We start from the raw sequence: 24,224 nt of genomic DNA, 5'->3' as shown, positions 1-24,224 counted from the left end.
TAGTAATAAAACTCCACATATTTCCTGTACAGTCATAGCAAACATAAACGTTGGGTGGAATTAAGGTTACAATTACATGGAATTCTGAGCCATTGCAGTTTTTTATGAGCTTGCCCAGACACACCTTAGCTCGTTATTTCCATACAATATGCTTGACTAAACTCATAGCAAAACCTGGAACCCCGTTCCATTTTAGTTGCTTTTAAAAAATACCAAACAACAACTTTTTATTTATTTATTTATTTATTTATTTATTTATTTATTTATTTATTTAGTTAATGCACAAAGTCTGTAGTAATCATATTTTTTTGTTATTTATTACTTGGCTGCTATAAGAACAGCAGCACCATTTTTCAGATTTAATCAAGAGGGTTTAAAATACTAAAATAATTTTTTGAAATACTAAAACAAACTAAAAAAAATCATTTTGACTATTTTTTTATGTAGAACACATTTAAAAAAAAAATACAGTGGGGGGAAGTCCATTCAATTCCAGAGGTCGCTGATTTGTGTCAGTCATCACTGCTTAACCGCGGAATCAAGTCAGATTTGATGTCTTAATAAGTATTATCAAAGGCAGCATTGCTGTACTCATAACGGTCATGGTCCACATAAGTTTTGGCAAAGTTCTGCTTACTGGCCTCGGGTGTGGATTCAAAGCCATGGTTAGAGTAATGAGAGTTGTAGCCAGTGTTTAAGGCCTTACTCAATACAGGTGGCTTGGTTCTTGCGCCACTGATCTGGTATGATGGAATCCTATCACGATGCAGTCCTCTGACTGTGTCAAAGCCTTGGCCTCTCTCTAGGGTAGAGTCTTCCGCTGGCTTTTTACGTTTGACACAGCAGATGCACTTATTCCTGGAAACAAAACAAAACAAAAAAAAAATACAATTAGTTACTGACTGTTATACATACAGTATAAGAGTATTATCTTATATCAATTTCTATATCTTATGTAACTTAATGCAGTAGATTCTACAATCAAATTCATACCTTACAAGAAAAGTAACTGGTGCATTTATCAGTGTGTTTAAAATTGAAAAATAACACAGACACACAAAAAAGTGCTTAATTTTCTTACCCTTTCATGAAGGTGACAGCCATGAGTAAGATGATAAATATAGAGGAGATAATGCAAACTATGGCAATCTTGAGCCACACTAAAATATAAACAATATAAAAAAAGTTCATTTCAGATAGGCAAATCACATTGAGAGTATAATGTATTATATTTGAGTGGGGAGTGACTGCTTACATTTGTCATCCTTGATTACTGGAATAAAGTCTGTGACTGCCAAAAAGAAAAGAAAAAAAGATTCAAAATCCAATTGTTTTATGCAACTATTAAACAGTTCATATCATATCCTGTAGGATTTGTTATAGTTCTTGAAAGTATTACAAATAAATCTTACTATTTGGGTTGAAGCAGTAGGCTAAAGCAAGCTGGCTGGGTTTGTTGACACATGGAGTAACTGTCAGCTTTCCACTGGAGAACTGAACCACGTCCTTGTCTTTACTGTTTCAACAACCGCTCAAATCCCAGTGTACCTTAAGGGTTTAAACAATTTAGAACAGAGCTGGAACAAAGACCAGGAGTGGAAGGGCCAGCTTTGGCCAACCCTGATTTAGATCAAGACAAAAAATAAAACAAATAGTGGTATATTGTTTTTGTAGATTTTTTAGGTGTCAGTCTAGTTCCAAAGAAAAGGTTTGTCAGCACTGCAGAGTGCCATTGAGATAATAAGGCCCTTAGGGAGTTTCTCTGCCCCCCTTACCCCCACATCACCCCACCCCACCCTGCCCCGCCCGCAATGAAAAGCAGTGTTATTACTTACATGCCGTCAGGGATGGGTGTGGATGTACTACTCAGTTGTTTCTTTGATGCCAAGCTATCACCAAGGGATAAACACCGTTGCATAGCTTCACTGTATGTCATGGTACTGTTCCCAAATGGAGGATAGACCACGTATACATCTGTAAAAGACACTGTGTGAAGAAACAGAGCCGAACTGATTTTTACCACTGTATTCCAAAACCTCTTCAGTATTGTCATATCCTTTGCTGTTATGTTTTAATTCTGAATAGGCGTTATACATGGAACTGGTTGTACAGTTAACTAGATCGGGAAGATGCACAGAAATCTTTTTGGGAAATGAAAGACTTGTAAAGGAACTGAGCAGAGACCAAGCAACATTGTATTATTGTACATCTTACCACGCCAATCTCAATCAGCTTTGCAATATTTGTTTTAGTGTTTTGTGGTATTTACTGTGTTGTACATAACAAAGAATTGTTTTTAAGAAAGTGTTTTACAAACGATAGCAGTAGCAGTACAGTAAAGCACACAAACTAAATTAACCAGCTTATAAATCAAATAACCAGGCATTTCCACTAGAACACACTAGCTCTCGAACTCAAGAGACCCGAGATGGTTACCATTGGTTTTGTAGCAGTAGGCACTGGGTGCAGTGTAGTATCCACAGGGCCCTTTTTTAATGATGCCTATATTACTGTTGCCACAAGTCTTGATCGCTGTGGTACGGGCAAGAAGAATTCACTGCTCTTCCACCCATCCATACCTGCCATCAAAAAGTTACATCATGAAAATGAAGGGTGAGCCAAAGCATTTACTTCCATAAAAAAAGTCAAACTGAATGTGGTTCAGAAATAGATTGTAGTATAAAATCTCTGATGCTTTAAAAATTAGGTTTACATGATATGAGAATATTACAAGTACAGAGCAATGTATTCAAATTGTAATGTGGAAGGATCCTTCAAAACACATGTTGTTTTTTTTGTTTTTTTTATTTATATTCGATTGCAATGTAAATGCAATTCAATGTATTGGTATGTGGGTTGTGCAGATTATGGGTTATTTTCAATTGACTCAACCAAGATAATGTATTTGATAATGGTAACACCGTGTAACAATTTTTTTTTTTTTTGGTATTAAGTGTTATTTCCTAATTGCTTATGCCTCAAAAGTATAGAAAATGGCTATTATTCCCCACAAACTTTGCTTTTGTGACCAGGACAATGATATTTTGAAATTTACCTATTTTCCAGAACATTTCAGATAGATTCAGTGCTGAGTAAACTTGGAGTAACTTCTAGAACTTTCTAGAACTTTCCAGTAATATAAATAGTAGTTTAAATACAGGGGCCTTAAGCCCACCAGTTCAGTTTAGTTCCAGCTGCCTAAGTGGATACATATCTGCATTTTTCTGAGATGGCATCAAGGTCATAAGAGACTTCAAAATGGTGGCATTCCTGATGGGTCTCCAAGGCGGTTTTACCAAGTTTCCCTGCTATCTTTGCCTTTGGGACAGTAGGGACTCCAAGGCGCACTACCACAGGCGGGACTGGCCACAGCGGACCGAGTTCTCTGTGGGGAGGAACAACGTCAAGTGGGAGCCACTGGTGGACCCCCGGAAGGTGCTGATGCCACCACTGCACATCAAATTGGGCCTTATGAAACAATTTGTCAGAGCTCTAGATAAGGAGTCGGCTGCCTTCAAGTACCTTCAAGACTTCTTCCCTAAGCTGTCTGAGGCAAAGGTCAAAGCCGGTGTCTTCGTCGGACCACAGATAAAGAAGATCCTGGAGTGCAATGAATTCCCCAAGAAGCTCACTAGTAAGGAGAAAGCGGCTTGGAACAGCTTTGTCGCAGTGGTTCGGGGCTTCCTGGGAAATCACAAGGCCAAAAACTATGTGGAGCTGGTTGAGACTCTGGTGAAGAACTACGGCACAATGAGCTGTAGGATGTCCCTCAAAGTCCATATCCTTGATGCTCATCTTGATAAATTCAAGGAGAACATGGGAGCGTACTCGGAGGAGCAAGGCGAGCGCTTCCACCAGGATATACTGGACTTTGAACGCCACTACCAAGGACAGTATAACGAGAACATGATGGGAGACTACATTTGGGGGCTGATTCGTGAAAGTGATTTACAGTATAATCGTAAATCTTGAAAAACTACTCACTTCTAAATCTTTTGTAGTCATTTTTGTATTACTTTAGTATAAATACATGTTAATTTGGATTCATATGTTGTTGTTTTTTTTGACTTTATGTGAACGAAGAGACACAAATTCGCCCGTTTTCTCATTGAAAATAGGTAAATTTCAAAATATCACTGTCCTGGTCACAAAAGCAAAGTTTGTGGGGAATAATAGCCATTTTCTATGCTTTTGAGGCAGAAGTAATTAGGAAATAACACTTACTACCCAGGAACAAAAATTGTGTTACATAGTGTAATCAAGGTGAAACAGACCCCAATGTAAGAGGTTGAATCATTTGTAAGTACTTCAATTATTTCCATTTTAATATCCTACTATGACCTCTATCACTCTCTATAGTTTTTTTTTTCTGCTTGCAAAGTACAGGATTACTATGACAGCTTTTTTCAAGCATTGTCTAAAAGCTGAATTTCTGAAGTGAGAACTCTGACCCACTAGGGTGGTGTGCATCTCTAATTTCCAGTTCCTTGTGAAAGATGTTTTTCCATTGACTTTACAGATCAGTTGCAGAGGTGTGGCTGAAATGACTTACACACACCCCCAGTGGCCATTTAGAAAACTTGCCGCATTTCAGAAGTTCAGCTTTTCGAAGTAGAATATTTAATAAGCAGTGCAAACATAAACAGCAGAGAATGACACAAAATGACAAATTAAAAAGTAAGAAATTAAATTAAACATTCTGAAAATGTATATGGTACTGAATGTGTTCAATTCTAACCACACTCTCAGTGCATACGTTACCTGCAGGTCTGGAAGCTGATGTTCCGAGCACTGCTCACCTGCTCTAAGGTTGCTAAAGCTGCATTCTGCGACAGACAGTACTCTCTGGATTGAGTGTAATTAAATGTAGTGATACTGGACTCAAAAACCCCTGAAATAACTGGTGAAAAAAAAGGAAAGATGTCTTAATGGAAATAAAGAACAAGCCAACATGTACAGTACTAAATAATCCTGGAGCAATGTGGATTAAAGGGAGGTGGAGAAGCTCTGTATTGCTTTACACTTGGGTTTTCGAAACCAACCCTTGACGAGACTAAAATATATTGCCATGCCTCTCTGGCTTTAAATTTGCAGTTCAGTGGCATCTGTGCTTGAAATTGTTTAAGCTATAATGAAACTGTGATCATGTGTTTTTATTTTTCTAATATATTTATTTAGATGTCTCTTTGTATTCGCGATGCTTTCACTATTGAGCTGTACCTGTGCTGGCCCTGCAGGCCCAAAAGTGAATAAACTAAACTGAACAGCAGATAACCCTTTAAATCCTGCGTCTCTTGTGTAAATGTTTGATACCAGTTAATCAAAATAGATTGCTACAGTAGTGTGAAAATGTATTAGAACACCCCATTGCTTCTGTTGTTTTGATTTGTTGTGCATATGAAATCCAAACCACTGTAACTGATAATCTTGGAAAATTGTCAAATAAGCAAATTAGCAATTGTCTGATTTAATTGATGATAGGCCATGTGTGGAATTCATTAAAAAATAATAAGATAAAAAGGAACACACATACACAAATGGTAAAATGCATGTTACTTTTTTAAAGTTGTTCAAGATGCCTATTAAAGCACAAAGTGATCTAGCATTTTCACAAGAGTGCCTATTGTTTCTACATCACTAATTACTAAGTCTCACACAAAGAGGTTTTCATGCAGGTAGGTATTTAAGGATATAAATGACAAATCGAGGTGTTCTAATAAATTGGCACATTATTGTATAATAGGTTTTAAAAAAAGACAGATATTCTGTCCCTTGAAGGTATAAATACAATCTCACTATATAGTAGACAGACAGACAGAGACAGATAGACGATCTTACCAATGTCATATAGTGAACAGGTAGCAGCGTGCAGAAGGATAGCTAAACAGAACAAAATCCTCATTGTGATACCTATGATATTTGCTATGGAGTGAAGACTTCCAATCGTGTTTGCTCTTCTGTAGTTGCTTAGAAGCCAGTGAATCTATATACTCAAAAAATAAGAACCTGCCGAGGGCACTGGGTTGTCTTTCTAGGTCAGCCAACGCAAGAGACTGTGAAAAAAATGACACACCTTTCCACTTTATAACAACGTACTGATGTAGTACATACCAAAGTCCAAGGTGCAGATGCATTTTCTATATTTATCGTATGATTTATTCGTATTGGACACTAAGCTGATGTATCGGACACTAAGCTGTATTTTTAACACTTTTCTATTGCACATGTTCAAGATCCATTATAGCTCAGGAAGACTGACTAAAGGGCAATGACTGAAAGCATACTTTCTGAAAGCATTAGAAGAATTAAGTATAAAACAAACACAGAACTGCTTAGAACCACAATCTAACTCCTCTAAACAAGCTGCTTCTTGCCAGTGTTGTACCATTATGGTGTTTTTATTCCTTTTAGAGAATCTCAAACAAAGAATTTTAGGAAAAATGTATTTTTGTAGATTATCAAAAAAAGTTACAAGAAATAGATTTTTTTTTTTTTTTGCAAAACTCCAAAAATGCTAATTCAAACCCTTTGATGCTATGATAGTATTGTCTACAAGGTGCTAGAAATTTCAATATGATAATGAAGAACCTAATTCTAGAAAAGTCTAGAAAATGCTGGATTGTAGGTGAACATTCTTAGAAAGTAGAAAAGGGTTAGGCATAGGATGATTGCTGTCATTACCAGTAAGTCAATATGGGACAAAGTAAAGATCTATCTGAAGAAAATGAGTTATTGTCATAAAGCTGGAGAAGGATAGTTCCAAGCATTTCATTTCACAATTTCAAATATTGTTTCTATTATCAAGAAGTACAAGACTCATGGTACTGTCACAATGCTCCCTCGGTCTGGAAGAAAGAAGGTTCTTTCACCAAGAACAAGAAGAAGAATTGTGAGGAAGGTTAATAACAATCCGAGATTGACTGCCAAAGATATTCAAAGTGAATTGGCTGCAGGTGGGACTGGGATTTCCATTACAACCATAGGTCAAGTATTGCATGGTGAATGTCTCAGTAGTCGCAGGCCAAAGAAAAAGCCACTCTTAGAAAAACGTCACAAGGACAATCACTTAAAGTTTGCAAAACGGCATTTAAATGATGGATATGAGTTCTGGTCAAATGTTTTGTGGAGTGATGAAACAAAAATCGAGCTATTTGGTCACGCTGATAGTCGTTACGTTTGGAGAAAGTCCAAAGCACACATCAAAATCTACTTTAGAATTGTTAAAGAAGAATAAAATCAAGGTTCTGGAATGGTCTAGTCAAAGTCCCAATCTAAATCCGATTGTGAATCTTTGGTATGAGTTGAAGGCTGTGCACAAGAGAAGTCCTCGAAATTTGAATGAACTGGAACAATGCTTTGTTGAAGAATGGTCAAAAATCACTAATGAATAATGCCAAAAGCTCATTGACAAATATCCTAATTGTTTAAAATAGGTTATTATTGCTAAAGGTACCTCAACTAGCTATTAATTTCATTTTCCTTGTCAGGGTATGAATACTTTTGAATTAGCATTCTTTGAATTTTGCAAAAAATAATTGCTAAAATAAATAATTGTAGAAATCTTGTAACTTGTTCCTCATCCACAAAAGCAAAAACTTTTGCTACAAAAGATTTTTCCTACAATTATTTGTTTTTGAGAAATTTCTAGAAATGATAAATTCCCATTGGGGTATGTAAACTTTTGCCTACAACTATATATATATATATATATATATATATATAGTAACAAAGCCTGACGGTTCAAATTCATTGCACCCTTTTAAAAGCAGACCAAGACACAGAACAGTACTTTTTAGGCACTTTCATGCACTTTTATTAATTACAGAAAATAAACTAGCAAAACACAAAATACGTGGAGTACTAAACTGTACTTTGCAAGCTTTTAACTAACACCAGACAGCTAAGCTGTTTACCAGTCAAACCCCAGTTGTTTCACACACAAATAGGTTCACCCTATGTTCACGCAGAACCTTTTCTTGTTTACACAGGTCTGCTCTGCACATGGCCTTTCTCCATCCGCCTACTCTATAGGGTTTCCCCTGCCTTAATCAGCCTCAGGTGCTTCACTTTAAAATGGTAACCCTGTGGAATTCTGGGAAATGTAGTCCTGCAGCACATATTTTCTCCTCCCCCCTCAAGCCAAGCCAAGCCAAGTGTAAGGTTGTCCTGGAAGAAAACTTGCTTCCTTCTGCTCTGACAATATTCCCCAACTCTGAGGATTGGTTTTTCCAGCAGGACAATGCTCCATGCCACACAGCCAGGTCAATCAAGGTGTGGATGGAGGACCACCAGATCAAGACTCTGTCATGGCCAGCCCAATCTCCAGAACTGAACCCCATTGAAAACCTCTGGAATGTGATCAAGAGGAAGATGGATGGTCACAAGCCATCAAACAAAGCCGAGCTGCTTGAATTTTTGCGCCAGGAGTGGCATAAAGTCACCCAACATCAATGTGAAAGACTTGTGGAGAGCATGCCAAGACGCATGAAAGCTGTGCTTGAAAATCAGGGTTATTCCACCAAATATTGATTTCTGAACTCTTCCTAAGTTAAAACATTAGTATTGTGTTGTTTAAAAATAAGTATGAGCTTATTTTCTTTGCATTATTCGAAGTCTGACAACACTGCATCTTTTTTGTTATTTTGACATACCTATAAATAGTAAAACCAGAGAAACTGATTATTTTGCAGTGGTCTCTTAATTTTTTCCAGAGCTGTATATATATATATATATATATATATATATATATATATATATATATATATATATATATATATATATATATAATTAAAGAAAAAAGAGAAAAGGATATTTCAGGTACTTAAAAAGGTAGAATAATTGATTACAAATCAATTATCAGGACGTTTCGGACTACAAGTCCTTCATCGGCCGAATACAAAAAAACAGTAGGTGTGTTAAGTAAGTGAGCGGCTCAGTAAAAGAATCAACTTAACGACTCTCTCAGTTCCACTCCCGCTGAGCCGCTCAGAGCGCTCCTGAGCATATTTCATCAGTGATCAGAGTGAGCGGACGGAATGGACACCTGCAGGAAACAAGTGGAGATGACAGGCAGGATTGACAAATACGTTTGTCAAGAACGATGAACTGGTTTCGACTTATGAAGTTATGTATTAATTGGCTAAATAAGATGGTAAAAATTGTTGTTTTCGAATTTGTATCATTTAATTTCTTTTTTTTTTAAATGTAGAGCTGTTTTATAGTTATTAGTGTATTATTATTAGGCTTGTAGTATTAATATTATTCATAATTCTCATTATTAACGTCGGTATTGTCGGTATTAAACACAGCCAGATATGAGGTTCAGTCCAAACAGAGCGCCGAACTCAGCGAGGTTCAGCAGGGGACAGTAACCACACGGGGTCATTTCATCTACCATCACCTCAGAAACACAAACAAGCAAATAATTATTATTCACCATTTTTAAAAGTCGCTCAACGCTCTCGTGGAGCAGAGTGTTAAGTCATTTAAATCTGCTCAGTGTGCTTTCTGAGCGTTCTCACTCTGAGCGGCTCACTTACTTAACGCGCCCACTGCTTTAAGAAGTTGATAAAAAAACAAACAAGTAGTCTTTTAAACAAAAATCCAAAATGTTGATGATGATGATGATGATGATGATGACCTCAGAATAAAATGTTCATTCCAAATGGCTCCAAAGTACCTAGTTTGAAAATAAGTTCACATTCCTTTTGTTTCCTGACAGCATTAGTTCCATAGCATTGAACCATCCCACAAATTGTGATGTCTTCTATAGTGTGGTCATTTCTGTTAAAATGTCTGGCGACGGGAAAGGTAGAGGTGTTAATTCGTATACTTCTCAGATGTTCCACGAAGCGATCAGCCAAGCGTCGTTTTGTTTTACCAATATATAGCTTGTTACATTTGATGCAGCCAATGCAATATACTATTCCTTTACTAATGCAAGTAAAAGTATCATGGATAGTAAATTAGGATTTTGCTCCCTTAACTAGGCACTTTGGAGCCATTTGGAATGAACATTCTATTCTGAAGTCATCATCATCATCATCATCGTCATCATTGCCTAGAGAAGGTCGTCCACCAAAACTCAGTGACCAGGTAAGGAGGGCATTAGTCAGAGAAACAACCAAGAGGCCAATGGTAACTCTGAAGGAGCTGGAGAGATCCACAGTTGAGATGGGAGAAACCGTCCATGGGACAACTATAACCCGGACGCTCCACAAAGCTGGGCTTTATGGAAGAGTGGCGAGAAGAAAGCCATTGCTGAAAAAAACCCATATCAAATCCTGTTTGGATTTTGCCAAAAGGCATGTGGGAGACACAGCAAACATGTGGAAAAAGGTTCTCTGGTCTGATGAGACCAAAATTGAACTTTTTAGCCTTAGCGCAAAACGCTATCTGTGGCGCAAAGCCACACTGCTCATCACCCTGAGAACACCATCCTCCCGGTGAAGCATGGTGGTGGCAGCATCATGTTATGGGGATGCTTTTCATCGGCAGGGACTGGGAAACTGGTCAGGATTGAGGGCAAGATGGGTGGAGCCAAATACAGGGAAATTCTAGAGGAAAACCTGTTTCAGTCTGCAAGAGACCTGGGACTGGGGCGGAGGTTCACCTTCCAGCAGCACAATGACCCTAAACACACAGCCAAAGCTACACTGGAGTGGTTTAAAAACAAGAACCTGAATGTCTTAGAATGGCCCAGTCAAAGCCCAGACATCAATCCGATTGAGAATCTGTGGCAAGACTTGAAAATTGCTGTTCACCAACGGTCCCCATCCAACTTGACAGAGCTTGAGCAATTTTGCCAAGAAGAATGGGCAAAAATTGCAGGACCCAGATGTGCAAAGCTGATAGAGACTTACCCAAAAAGACTCACAGCTGTAATTGCTGTCAAAGGTGCTTCTACCAAGTATTGACTCAGGGGGGTGAATACTTATGCAACCAACAAATGTCTTTTTTTTGTTTAATTAACCTTTGTGTCACAATAAAAAATATTTTGCACCTTCAAAGTGTGATCAGGTGCAGTGGTGCAGTAAATAAATCCAATCCACACAATCCTTTTCTCACAAAAACAGTCTGTGGACTTTAATAATAATAAAAATAATAACAATGAACACAAAATAAGTCCACCCCTTTACCAGCGATGGTATTGGGGGGTACACGGCAGCTTTTCTAAAAATAAACAACAACGGGACTTTGTCCGTCCCCGCGTTCTCTGTGCGCGCAGTGCTCTCGCTCCAGAGAAGCGTGGTGCCGTGAGTGGTGCTGTGCTGTGCTGTGCTGTGCAGTGCAAGGACGTGCTCTTTATAAACCGCCGGTCCGCGGCTCACTCCTCCTCTGCAACACAAAACACACGTAATCCAAAATCATAAAAACAATACAGGCTCCGGCCGTTTGCCTTTCGTTATCAGCGCAAGGGGAGGTTTTGACATAGCTGCTTCCCCTTTGTACCCAGCAAACTCCTCCCTGCAGCCCACGCGTCGCCATGATTTCTCCAATAGAGGGCTGCCCCGCAGCTGACTGCAATGGAATCGTCCTGAGTACTTGCAGCTACGCGCCCCTCCTAATACGGTCACCTTCCGGTTTCCACCTACCATCGAGGTGGCAGATCTAGGAGGCAGCTTACCTTCCCCCTTACACAGCGCCCTTTCTAATCGGGAGGGAGATTTGCAGCATCGATCCTTTCTCTCTCTATCACAAAAGTGTTAAGTATGTTGTGTAAATCAAATGGTAAAAATCCCAATTAAATCCAGTTTAATTCCAGGTTGTAACACTACAAAATGTGGAAAAGTCCAAGGGGGGTGAATACTTATGCAAGGCACTGTATATATACACACACAGGTGCCAAAGCAGTCAATTGGATGATTTTCACTTTTATATTACTCTACATGTGTGAAAAGATACACCGTTGTCAGTTCTTGACTTTTACTAAATATACAGCGTTTGAAAGGCACGATCGCAAAAAAAAAGTTATACCTCTCCCAAGAACTTCCAGACATATACACACACACACAAACAACAATAGCATTTCGCTCATACAGTATTAGTAGTATTTAGGCTTCTTAGTTGTTTTTTTTCTTCCCGTCTGGACAGTGGCTGAGAATGCGCTGTATAGTATTGATTAGATCAGTTTGTGCAGCCCTTAAATGAATGAAAATGTGAATGCAACAAAGTGGAGTTGGCATTCAGACCAGGTGGCAGCAACGCAGCTCTCGGGAAGCTTACAGGCAAGCCCGCAGGCGCCAGGCCAGACTACAGGGGTCGCTGGTGCGGGGTGAGCCGAGGACACCCTGGCTGACCTAACCCTCCCTCCCGTCCTCGGTCGGCAAAGGAAAAGCCTGGACTCGAACTCGCAACTCCACATGGAGCACCTTTACTGGATGTGCCACTCGGGAGCCTCCTGAACTTATAACATTTTGACTTCATTTGGCCAGTTCCAACCCTTGTCCGTTTTTCAGGAAACACAACAGGTTCGCTGAATAGAGGTAAAGTGACCAGAGATAGTAACAGAGTGGCAGAGGCAGAGTCCAAAACATTTTATTACAATAATCACACAGTTACATAAAAATCAGTTCAAATAAACAATACAATCTATCACAGTTTTAATAAGAGAAAGTCATTTCACGGGTAGGAGCCCAGGCTATAAGAATAGTTTGTTAGTTTGTAGTTTGATTTGGTAGAGAGACCTCTACAGAAAATATAAAAGAGGTTGTCTTGCTGTATGAGGAGAGGTGTGGCCTCCAAGACTGTACCCAGCACCCCTTGAGGATAGGTAGCGGATGCAAACCTGAATCCCTTGAGCGTGGAATAGGTAGTGGATGCAAACCTGAAAATTGAATGGACAGAAAAGTAGTTACCCTGTTTATTGGAGAGCTGCTTGCGGTGGGAGCAGAGAGCTCCCTCAGGGAATCTGGAAATAGGTAGAAAGTAGAAAGGTTAGTTGGGACATTGAGCGCTAAGCACACAGCAGGCTAAAACCTGAGCAAATAGTATGAAGAAAGAATGAGCCTCTGATTTTAGTTAAGTAATAGCGCATGAGCTGCGAGAGGATAGGTGTGGCCGGGGGTCCCCACTGACTCGTACGATGAGCACCCCCCTTATCCAAAGGCAAAAGTGACATAGCCTGACCCAAGGTTGGGCAGTGAGATCACTTGCCCCCCAGCGGGGACTGATGACAGAGGCACGTGGTACAAAAGGAGGAGGAGGGAAAAGCAAAACATTTGAAAAGGGAGATAGATGTGACTAAGCTTTAAATAGGATTTCGATGATGATTGACATAGAGATTAATGATGATTGACAGGCTGAAATTAGAAAAGCCCTAGCTCTTGCCCCCCGAACTCTACCTAAAGGTTTAACATTTAAATAAAGGCAGCTAAAAAATACACTGTATTCAACAGGAAGGGTCCTTAGACAAGGGCCTAGCAACAATTGCATTTCTCGTTGACCGATGGTGGATAGATAGAAACAGATCTCCCCAGCAAGGATTCTTCAACAAAACCAAATAGTTAATAAACACACACAGGAGAGCAACTGTATTTGAAAAGTCAGCAGTAGTATACAGGGGTCCCCAAGGATTAAGGATTAATTTAATGATTAATTTAATAGACTGGCAGACTGACACACATTATATAAACCCAGTTATATTTGTATTTATTATTTATTTCTTAGCAGACACCCTTATCCAGGACGACTTACAATTGTTAAAAGATATCACATTATTTGTACATACAAATCGAGAGAGAGAGAGAGAGAGAGAGAGAGAGAGAGAGAGAGAGAGAGAGAGAGATTCTGGTATAGTAAGCAAACTTGTTAAATTTGCAGACAACACATAAATAGGAGGAGTGGCAAACACTGTTCCAGCAGCAAAGGTCATTCAAAATGATCTAGACAGCATTCAGAACTGGGCAGACACATGGCAAATAACATTTAATAGAGAAAAGTGTAAGGTACTGCACGCAGGCAATAATAATGTGCATTATAAATATCATATGGGAGATACTGAAATTGAAGAAGGAATCTATGAAAAAGACCTAGGAGTTTATGTTGACTCAGAAATGTCTTGATCTAGACAATGTGGGGAAGCTATAAAAAAGGCCAACAAGATGCTCGGATATATTGTGAAAAGTGTTGAATTTAAATCAAGGGAAGTAATGTTAAAACTTTACAATACATTAGCAAGACCTCATCTAGAATATTGTGTTCAGTTCTGGTCACTTCGTTACAAAAAGGATATTGCTACTCTAGAAAGAGTGCAATGAAGTGCGACCAGAATTATCCCGGGTTTAAAAGGCATGTCGTATGCAGACAGGCTAAAAGAATTGAATCTGTTCAGTCTTGAACAAAGAAGACTACGCAGTGATCTGAATTCCAAGTTCTAAACGGTACAGACAATGTTGACCCAGGGGACTTTTTTGACCTGAAAAAAGAAACAAGGACCAGGGGTCACAAATAGAGATTAGATAAAGGGGCATTCAGAACAGAAAATAGAAGGCACTTTTTTACACAAAGAATTTTGAGGGTCTGGAACCGACTCCCCAGTAATGTTGTTGAAGCTGACACCCTGGGATCCTTCAAGAAGCTGCTTGATGAGATTCTGGGATCAATAAGCTACTAACAACCAAACAAGCAAGATTGGCCTCATCTCGTTTGTAAACTTTATGTTAGGTGGCTGTTGTCCTCACCCGCACCAGTTAGTAACACCCACCTTCTACAAACAAAACCATGCCAAATTTAATAATTATTATTTAATTAAATAACTGCATACACAGCAAATTAATAAAAAAAACTATTTTAAAAAATATGCTACACGTGTATTTTATTATTGTAGAATAGTATTCATAGCTTAAATATGTATTGTAATTGTGGACATTAACATTCGCTTATCCACATACACACTGTAATGCATATCTATAGACTACATACAATTAATTGGATGAAATGCAGGAATCAGAATGCATCATATACACGGTCTGACGTTATGGTCGAGCCTTATCATGTGACACTACTATCAAATTTAATTGGCTGTTATTGAAAATGTTGCCCTCGTGTTGCCTGAAAAATAGAACACCGTCCTAAGTGGGAGAAATGTCGCCAGTGTGTGGCCACCTTGTTGTCGCCTGCGAGACCAGGCCTTTACAGTGCACTGAAGGCAAGCCCCAAACTGACTGACCTACTTTGACAAAGAAGAAATGCCTCCCCAACCGTAATTGCTGGCCAGCGAAATCAAATAAAAAGGCTTTCCCCGTTTTAAACCAGATGAGAGGAGAAGGACACAGCGTTTAGTAATAATAAGCAAACAGAAGGTATGGGGCTCTTAACCTGCCGCTTTAATGCTTTGATCCAACAAAAACACAACCTGAGACCGAGAAGTAACCACATGTCTTGGAGCTTTATTCAATATGCAAGATTTCCAAATGCCAAACACTTTACTTTTAGAATTATACTCACCTGGCTTTAACACCGCAGGACACCGACAAAATGCGTCTTCCGAGCACTCCCCTCTATAGCGGCACACCGAATACCAAGTCCCACACCTACCGTCCCTTCTTCTCTCCTGTTTCTTCTTCTGTTCTGTTAATGGTCACCAAGTTTCTAGCAAAACTTATTGTCACCACCTACTGTTCAGATTTGGCTATTAAAACTGCTGTGAACACTTAACCTTTTAAAATCTCTGTATGTTAAATATTCTTGAGTCTTCCTAATATATTTTGCAATACACCCAATAATACCTTTTTCTATTTTTCTATCACCTGTACCATTTCAAAAAAAATATTGGAAATATTGCAATCCCTCAGATGCTCCACTGTTTCCTTTCCACTACATTCCATACATAACCCATTCTCATGCACTCCAGTTCTATATCGGTGTTCCTTTAATGTCGCATGCCCTGTAAGGCCTTATTAAAAGAATGAATATTGAGGGTATATTGTATTGTTTTTAATATATATTGGGATTGTATAGTGCTATTTGGAATATTGTAAATGAAGAAGCAGAAAAGCTGAAGAGGGACTCCCCTAAGAATTTCTTCATCATCAGCTTCAGTGATGACAGTCTGTGGCAGGGATGGGGCAAGAGGATCCTGCAGAGGTGTGAAGAGAGCAATGATGAGAAGCTTGTCAATATTCTAGTCAAACTATACAACCCTGGTTATAACTTCAGCATTGGTTGGGTGCAGCAGTGACACACAACACTAGGGCAGCTGATAAGAACCAGGAGAAAGCATTGGAATTATGAGGATATAAAAAAGAAACTGGAAAAGCTTGAAAAAAAATTGAATTTCTGATCTTTACTTTGTTATCAACTCCCCCAACACACACACTTCTAGTTAAGTGCTGCTACTATAATGATCATGCTTATATTGATTAATAGTTAAACTTTCTGTTAAAATATAATTCTTTAGGAATCAGTTTACTCTATTTTACCATTTTATGTACTTTATCAGAAAATGGCCCTTACTATAACTGCAGTTCGTTTCATTGGCCTTTTACTTTATTTGATTCTGAAGCTCTTTGGAGATGGCTTTGCCATAAAAAGCACAACATAAACGTAATTTAATTGATTGATATTTCTCAAACACAGTTCTAGCTGTAGGATGTTTCTCCTTTATAATGTGCTTGCTATTATGTCACTGTGACTGAAATTGGGTGCTTGTATTCACTTTACATCAGGTTATATTACATATTCCAACTCAGTTATATTGTAGGATGCAAAACAGAAATTAAGATACACAGATGTTTTGAATTGGGTACAACTTTGTGAAACAATGTACCCTAATCTCTTTCCATGTTACCAAAACATTTAGATACAGTATCTCAAAATAAACTGTAAGTAATTTCAAGGTATCTCTAAATGACTTCCTGTGAAAATGCTCTATGTTTTGAATGGACTTCCTGTCCCCTTAGAGATATCCCTAAATGAACAGGATGTTTGATTTAATGATTTTGAGATATCTTAAAATGATTTAAAGATACTGTATATCTGAAAATGCTAAATGAAAAAGCTCAATTTAAAAGATAAGTGAAAATAATTTTGCGATGCGGTACCTTTAAATATTTGAAGATACCTTAAAATATTTAGACATGTTTGGAAACGATTTAGAGATATCTTAAAATATATCGAGATATCTCTAAATGATAACTTGGCTTGCCATAGGCTTCCAATAGCTATCAATCCGTGACCGCAGAAACGCAGTTTAAAACTGTAAAACGCAGTTTGTAACTGTAAAATGGGGGAAAAAATACTACGGTTCTAATTTACACTTACAAATCTGCTTTCCGCTCGCTCGACACTTTTGAGAGTGAAATTGCTATCAAAAATACGAGCGCGCAGAAATGCAGTTTGTAACTGTAAAATGAAAAAAATACAACCTCTCAATTTTTTTTTTTTTCAATTACGGTTCTATTCTGCGCGCGCTCGAGTCCCTTTTCACATTTACAGTTTTTTCTGCGCACGCTCGAAACTCAGTCTACGCTTACAAATCTTTTTGAGAGTGATTTCACGCTCCAAAAAAAAAAACAAACAAACTGCAAATGTGTAGCTCAGGCAGCCTAGTTAGTTGATTGTCTGCACTGTCGATCGGTCATTTATTGGTCATATTTAGTGATTTAATAACTATACGTTTAGCATCTATGTACATGTGTTAAAACTAGACAAAGCGCCACTATGCACACGTAAAGAAAACATTACATATAAAACCTTATGTAAAAAAAGATCGAAATAGGATTGTTTGTACCAGAGGCTGTGAAGCGTCCGTCGCTGATTCCTCCGCCAAGGGCTGTGTACGGTAGCTGTGATGAACAGTGACCGGTCGACAGTGCAAGTGTTTGCTGGGTGGGTGATACTTCAGGAGCAAGTTGGTTGCTATCATATTCAACGGCTTAAAATAAAACAACTTGCTAAGACACTAAAGTGATACTGTACTAAAACAGTAGCTTAATATCTGTATTCACTTGTTTGTTTCCACATTCTGCTGAATGGTTAATCTATGCAGCTGATGACTGCAATGAATTCAGTATGTTTATATTTTACAAATGTTGTGTCTCGAATTGGTGACTGTACCTGTGATTGTGTGCAGTTGTAACATGTGAAATAGCATGCTGCTGTAGCAGGACTACTTGATAAGGGGATTGTAATCTGTTTTCTCCTAGGTAACCAGGCTTCTTTCAAATGTTTTGTTGTACGTTGCTTTATTGCACATGTCGTTTTTTTTTATTGATTTAGTGGTGTCTTAATTAGATAATTGCCCTGGTTATTTAAATTGTTCCTTTGTTTGCGATGGGGAGAGGAAGTAGCATTATGTGTTTTTACATGAACATTTTTGGGAGGGCAAAACGGACCACAAGCGGATTATACATCATAGCATGGTTAATGCAATAATTACAAATCATCTATACTTAAAAGGGCCAGGCCTGTTGCCAAAGATTAGGTGTTCTGGGATGCCCATGAAATGAGCTTTGGCCTCAGAGAGGATTCAACTCTGAAACTACTTGCATGTGTGTGGCCCTTAACCTCAGGGTCAAATGTAGACTTCAGTACAGACAACCTTATTCCAGTGAGGTCAAAATAAAGGTTTAATTTGCTAAATATAGCAGTGCATTGCTGTTATGACTTGCGATCGCTAACAAGGGCAAAACATGTTTTTGCCACAAATTAAAAAAAAAAAAAAAAACACATCGCACAATACATTGTGTGGCATCCTTGAATCTCTCACATAGGCTGTTTACAAAACCTAAAATGATATACTGTAAATTAAAAGGTGTTAAATAAACAAGACTCTAAAAATATTTATTTGTCCTCTTAACATAAAACAGCCTAACAACCCTTTTCTCTATAGCATTTACTTGTACAGATTTTATTTTAACTTTAACTGCAGGCTCACTCTTTGTTGAGATGGTATTGGGACTCTGTTTTAAGAATTAAATACTATAATTAATATTAAGTTTCCCATTTAATCCAGAAATAACAGCCAGCAGAATAAAAATCTACTGTGTTTCAAAACTGTACAAATAAAATATTTACACAGTACTTACACTTTTTTTCAAAGAGGTATTATTTGAACAAAGTTCAATACATTTAAAAAGGCTTTTATAACTGATGCTATTTCCTTCAATCCTGTTAAAAGATAGAAAAAAATATTAAAGTATTCTACTGTTAAAATAGTTCTAAATTGACATATAAAAAGGCACATTTGCGAAACTAACACAATTGGCTGATACACTGTTTACAAGCAAGGAAGGAATTAATAGTCTATTCCCAAATAGAAGGACAAACAAGATGCATGACTTACTATCTTGTGGCCACAAGATAGTAAAACATGCACTCTATCTATCTATATCTATCTCGTATCCACTCCTGGGCTCCCTAAAAAGAGAAAATTAGAAATGTACATATTTTAGATTGATTTAATTTACTATAGTTCAAATGACATGCCTAATATATTCCTAAGATCATTAAAAAAGTCTCTATTATATCGTTTTTTAAATAGCAGTAAAACACACTCTCCAACCAACAGGGAACATGTATCTACAGTTACAATTCAAATTTACAGTTTTAGTTTGAGGTTCAATAAAATATAGAAAAAAAAAACACACTTCCTTCTCAAAACACACATATATATCTAGGCTACCACTTGGTCTATCCCTTCCAGATATGTCTATTCTATGGAATTGTGTGCTGGTTAAAATCCTTAATTGGTCTGCTTCCATTTCCAGAAAACAGTCCCTGGTAATGTGGGAGATTACACTTTTTGCTGCTAGGTATAGTACTTTGCTGCTAGGTATAGTACGGGCAGCAGTGTGGAGTAGTGGTTAGGGCTCTGGACTCTTGACCGGAGGGTTGTGGGTTCAATCCCCAGTGGGGGACACTGCTGTTGTACCCTTGAGCAAGGTACTTTACCTAGATTGCTCCAGTAAAAACCAAACTGTAAAAATGGGTAATTGTATGTAAAATAATGTGATATCTGTATAATGTGAAATAATGTATAATGTGATATCTTGTAACAATTGTAAGTCGCCCTGGATAAGGGCGTCTGCTAAGAAATAAATAATAATAATAATAATAGTATTTGCAAGGCTATAGTCATAGTAATATGTCTTTATCAGGTTGATATTGGAGTTAAGTTGTAGGCTTTGAGCAGTTTGTTTTAATGTACCACTTTCTGTCACCAAGCCACTTCTCAGTCAGTACATTTTGCTTAAAATATGTTGAGAATACCATTGTATCTGCTGTAAATATTACTCAAGATGGTCTTTTTAAAATTTTAACTTACCACATCTGCTTACGTGTTTGGTTCTTCCTTAGGGGCTCAAGTAATTCAATGAGTTCTTCATCCCCAATATTTGTCCAACCAAGACTATGGTAATAAACAATAAACAGAATGCAAGGTTAATTCCTTCAGTTCTCCAAAAACATGTATTTATTACATCCCATTTAATATTTAAAACATTATAAATTGGAGACAGTCCCACCATTTAATTTACATAAAACTATGTGAACAGTGGCAGAGCCACCCTAATAATTATAAACCTGCTGGATTAGACATTTTTTCACCATAAAATGCCAGCCTGTGTATATTACACAGCCTGTGTAATATAAAGTTAAATGGTAACAATGGTAAATGGTAATAATAATAATAATAATAATAATAATAATAATAATAATAATAATATTTAGATAAAATATCCTATGTGTTGCCATTATCCTACTAGAAAGTTTCAGTAATTTATGAAACTTACAACTTTCAGTCTAAGAAGCATTTGATCTTCAGTTTAGAATGTTCCTATGGATCTAACAAGTACCTACGGGAAAGACAGAAAACATTGACAAAGACTTCCCTGTGAAAAATGAATGGTTGTCAAATTGTGTTACTATGATTTTTTTTTATAGTACTGCTGTTTTCTTATGACAAAAAGTACAAGTTTACCCTTTGTTTTAAACAATTTTTATGTAATTGTTATGTGGTTGGAACTGCAGTTTTTACTTGACCTCCAGTCTCACTGTTCATTCATTCAGAAAAAAAAGTATTCTTGTACACTTAATGAAAATGAGTCTGAATAATTGCTTCAAACATGCTTGGTTTGAGAGCCTATCACCTGGGCTGCTGGTCGAGGCAGTACACACCCTAAGCTTATAAACGCTATACAGCGATGCACTATAATCAAGTTTCTACTGATTAATGTACCCACAATTTCAAACGCGCCATCATATATTATCAGAGAAAACTAAGAAACTAAGTCAAGCAGACAAATGTTCAACTATTGCATTCACAGTGGCAAAATCGATATCCGAGACTCGAAGTAAGGAGGAAAAGGCATGTAACACCTGCAAGGTCACGGAAGTGTACAAACGCACCACAAAAAGGTCTTTAATTCCAAAATATCACAGGATATAGCAAGTGTTGAATGTGAAAGTACTAATGTAGCCTGACTACGCCACTTCAGTGCGATAAGGCACCGAACAAATTACAGAATATCCTTTAGGTTCTTTTTATTCAGATAACAGATCTAAAAATGTAGGAACAAGGTCACCAAGAAAATCAGATACATTTTAGCAAGCGTTTGTTTATTGTAAACTTCCAATACCAACACCTAGTTTCAAACGGCACTGATATAATAAAACAATTCCATTCACATATTAACAGGTAGCAATATTTCAAGCAGTTAAAACAAGGTTCACATACCGGGGCAAGCATATATATATATATATATATATATATATATATATATATATATATATATATATATATATATATATATATATATATATATATATAAATTGCATGCACCTCCGGTTGAAGCAACCGGAGGTGGATGGAAAGACTCCATATCGTAGCTACCGGGGCATGCAATTATATATATATATATATATATATATATATATATATATATATATATATATATATATATATATTGTTAATTTTTTCTTTTTTTTTTTTTTTGGATGTTAGGATTTAGGATGGTATTTACTCGCGCATAGTTTTGAATGTTATTTCCGAATCTCTCCTTTAACATGTCTGAAGGGGACACTGTATTACTAAAAACGTGAATTACCGTCTTCAAACCTGTTAACAGTGAGCAGTTACCTTGGGATTACACCCCAGGTTCAGACGCATTGATTGGACTAATGTATCCGCAGGCGACCTAAGACTCAACGTTTCAACGGTGTCAGTAGTGCTCAACAGAAAAGAATGCATACAGAAAAATATTGTATACTAGTCATGGGCTTTGGTTTTGGCTAGAGCCGTAACTAAGCATTTAGCTACCGGGGCATGCAAATATATATATATATATATATATATATATATATATATATATATATATATATATATATATAAATTGCATGCGCCTCCGGTTGAAGCAAACGGAGGTGGATGGAAAGACTCCATATCGCAGCTACAGTTGCATGCAAGACTCCATGTCGCAGCTACAGGGGCATAAAATGTTATTTTTTTTTCTTTTTTTCTTTTTTATTTTTGGATTTTAGGAGTTAGGATGGTATTTACTCGCGCATAGTTTTGAATGTTATTTCCGAATCTCTCCTTTAACAAGTCTGAAGGGGACACTGTATTACTTAAAAAGTGAATTAACGTCTTCTGACCTGTTAACAGTGAGCAGTTACCTTGGGATTACACCCCAGGTTCAGACGCATTGATTGGACTAATGTATCCGCAGGCGACCTAAGACTCACCGTTTCAACGGTGTCAGTAGTACTCAACAGAAAAGAATACATACAGAAAAATATTGTATACTGGCCATGGGCTTTGGTTTTGCCCAGAGCCGTAACTAAGCATTTAGCTACCGGGGCATGCAAATATATATATATATATATATATATATATATATATATATATATATATATATATATATAAATTGCATGCGCCTCCGGTTGAAGCAAACGGAGGTGGATGGAAAGACTCCATATCGCAGCTACAGGGGCATGCAAGACTCCACATCGCAGCTACAGGGGCATAAAATGTTATTTTTTTTCTTTTTTTCTTTTTTATTTTTGGATGTTAGTAGTTAGGATGGTATTTTCAACGGTGTCAGTAGTGCTCAACAGAAAAGAATGCATACAGAAAAATATTGTATACTGGCCATGGGCTTTGATTTGCCCAGAGCCGTAACTAAGCATTTAGCTACCGGGGCATGCAAATATATATATATATATATATATATATATATATATATATATATATATATATATATATATATATAAATTGCATGCGCCTCCGGTTGAAGCAAACGGAGGTGGATGGAAAGACTCCATATCACAACTACAGGGGCATGCAAGACTCCATATCGCAGCTACCGGGCATAAAATGTTATTTTTTTCCTTTTTTTTTTGGATGTTAGGAGTTAGGATGGTATTTACTCGCGCATACTTTTTAATGTTATTTCTGAAACTCTCCTTTAACAAGTCTGAAGGGGACACTGTATTATTTAAAACGTGAATTAACGTCTTCAAACCTGTTAACAGTGAGCAGTTACCTTGTGATTACACCCCAGGTTCAGACGCATTGACTGGACTAATGTATCCGCAGGCGACCTAAGACTCGCCGTTTCAACGGTGTCAGTAGTGCTCAACAGAAAAGAATGCATACAGAAAAATATTGTATACTGGCCATGGGCTTTGGATTTGCCCAGAGCCGTAACTAAGCATTTAGCTACCGGGGCATGCAAATATATATATATATATATATATATATATATATATATATATATATATATATATATATATATATATATATATATATATATATAAATTGCATGCGCCTCCGGTTGAAGCAAACGGAGGTGGATGGAAAGACTCCATATCGCAATTACAGGGGCATGCAAGACTCCACATCGCAGCTACCGGGGCATAAAATGTTATTTTTTTTCTTTTTTTCTTTTTTATTTTTGGATGTTAGTAGTTAGGATAGTATTTTCAACGGTGTCAGTAGTGCTCAACAGAAAATAATGCATACAGAAAAATATTGTATACTGGCCATGGGCTTTGATTTGCCCAGAGCCGTAACTAAGCATTTAGTTACCGGGGCATGCAAATATATATATATATATATATATATATATATATATATATATATATATATATATATATATATAAATTGCATGCGCCTCCGGTTGAAGCAAACGGAGGTGGATGGAAAGACTCCATATCACAACTACCTTTGGCATGCAAGACTCCATATCGCAGCTACCGGGGCATAAAATGTTATTTTTTTTCCT

General features: G+C 37.4%; 1 long non-coding RNA gene across 3 annotated transcripts; it reads right to left on the bottom strand.

Moving 5' to 3' along the window:
- Positions 1 to 548: 548 nt before the first annotated feature.
- On the bottom strand, positions 549 to 17,910 carry LOC131700786 (uncharacterized). 3 transcript variants are annotated; one of them, XR_009308607.1, is made up of 8 exons: positions 17,732 to 17,910; positions 4,762 to 4,900; positions 2,437 to 2,579; positions 1,836 to 1,974; positions 1,413 to 1,548; positions 1,256 to 1,291; positions 1,082 to 1,160; positions 549 to 858 (listed from the first exon to the last, which is right to left on the bottom strand). It is a non-coding gene; the product is annotated as an uncharacterized LOC131700786 (long non-coding RNA). The 3 variants fall into 3 exon arrangements; XR_009308596.1 differs by lacking the exon at positions 17,732 to 17,910 and adding an exon at positions 15,448 to 15,927; XR_009308602.1 differs by lacking the exons at positions 1,413 to 1,548; positions 17,732 to 17,910 and adding an exon at positions 15,448 to 15,927.
- Between the last annotated feature and the right edge of the window lie 6,314 nt (positions 17,911 to 24,224).

The sequence above is a fragment of the Acipenser ruthenus genome, chromosome 2 (genome assembly GCF_902713425.1).
Source record: "Acipenser ruthenus chromosome 2, fAciRut3.2 maternal haplotype, whole genome shotgun sequence".
Lineage (NCBI taxonomy): Eukaryota > Metazoa > Chordata > Actinopteri > Acipenseriformes > Acipenseridae > Acipenser > Acipenser ruthenus.
This window is presented reverse-complemented; position numbering and strand designations above follow the sequence as displayed.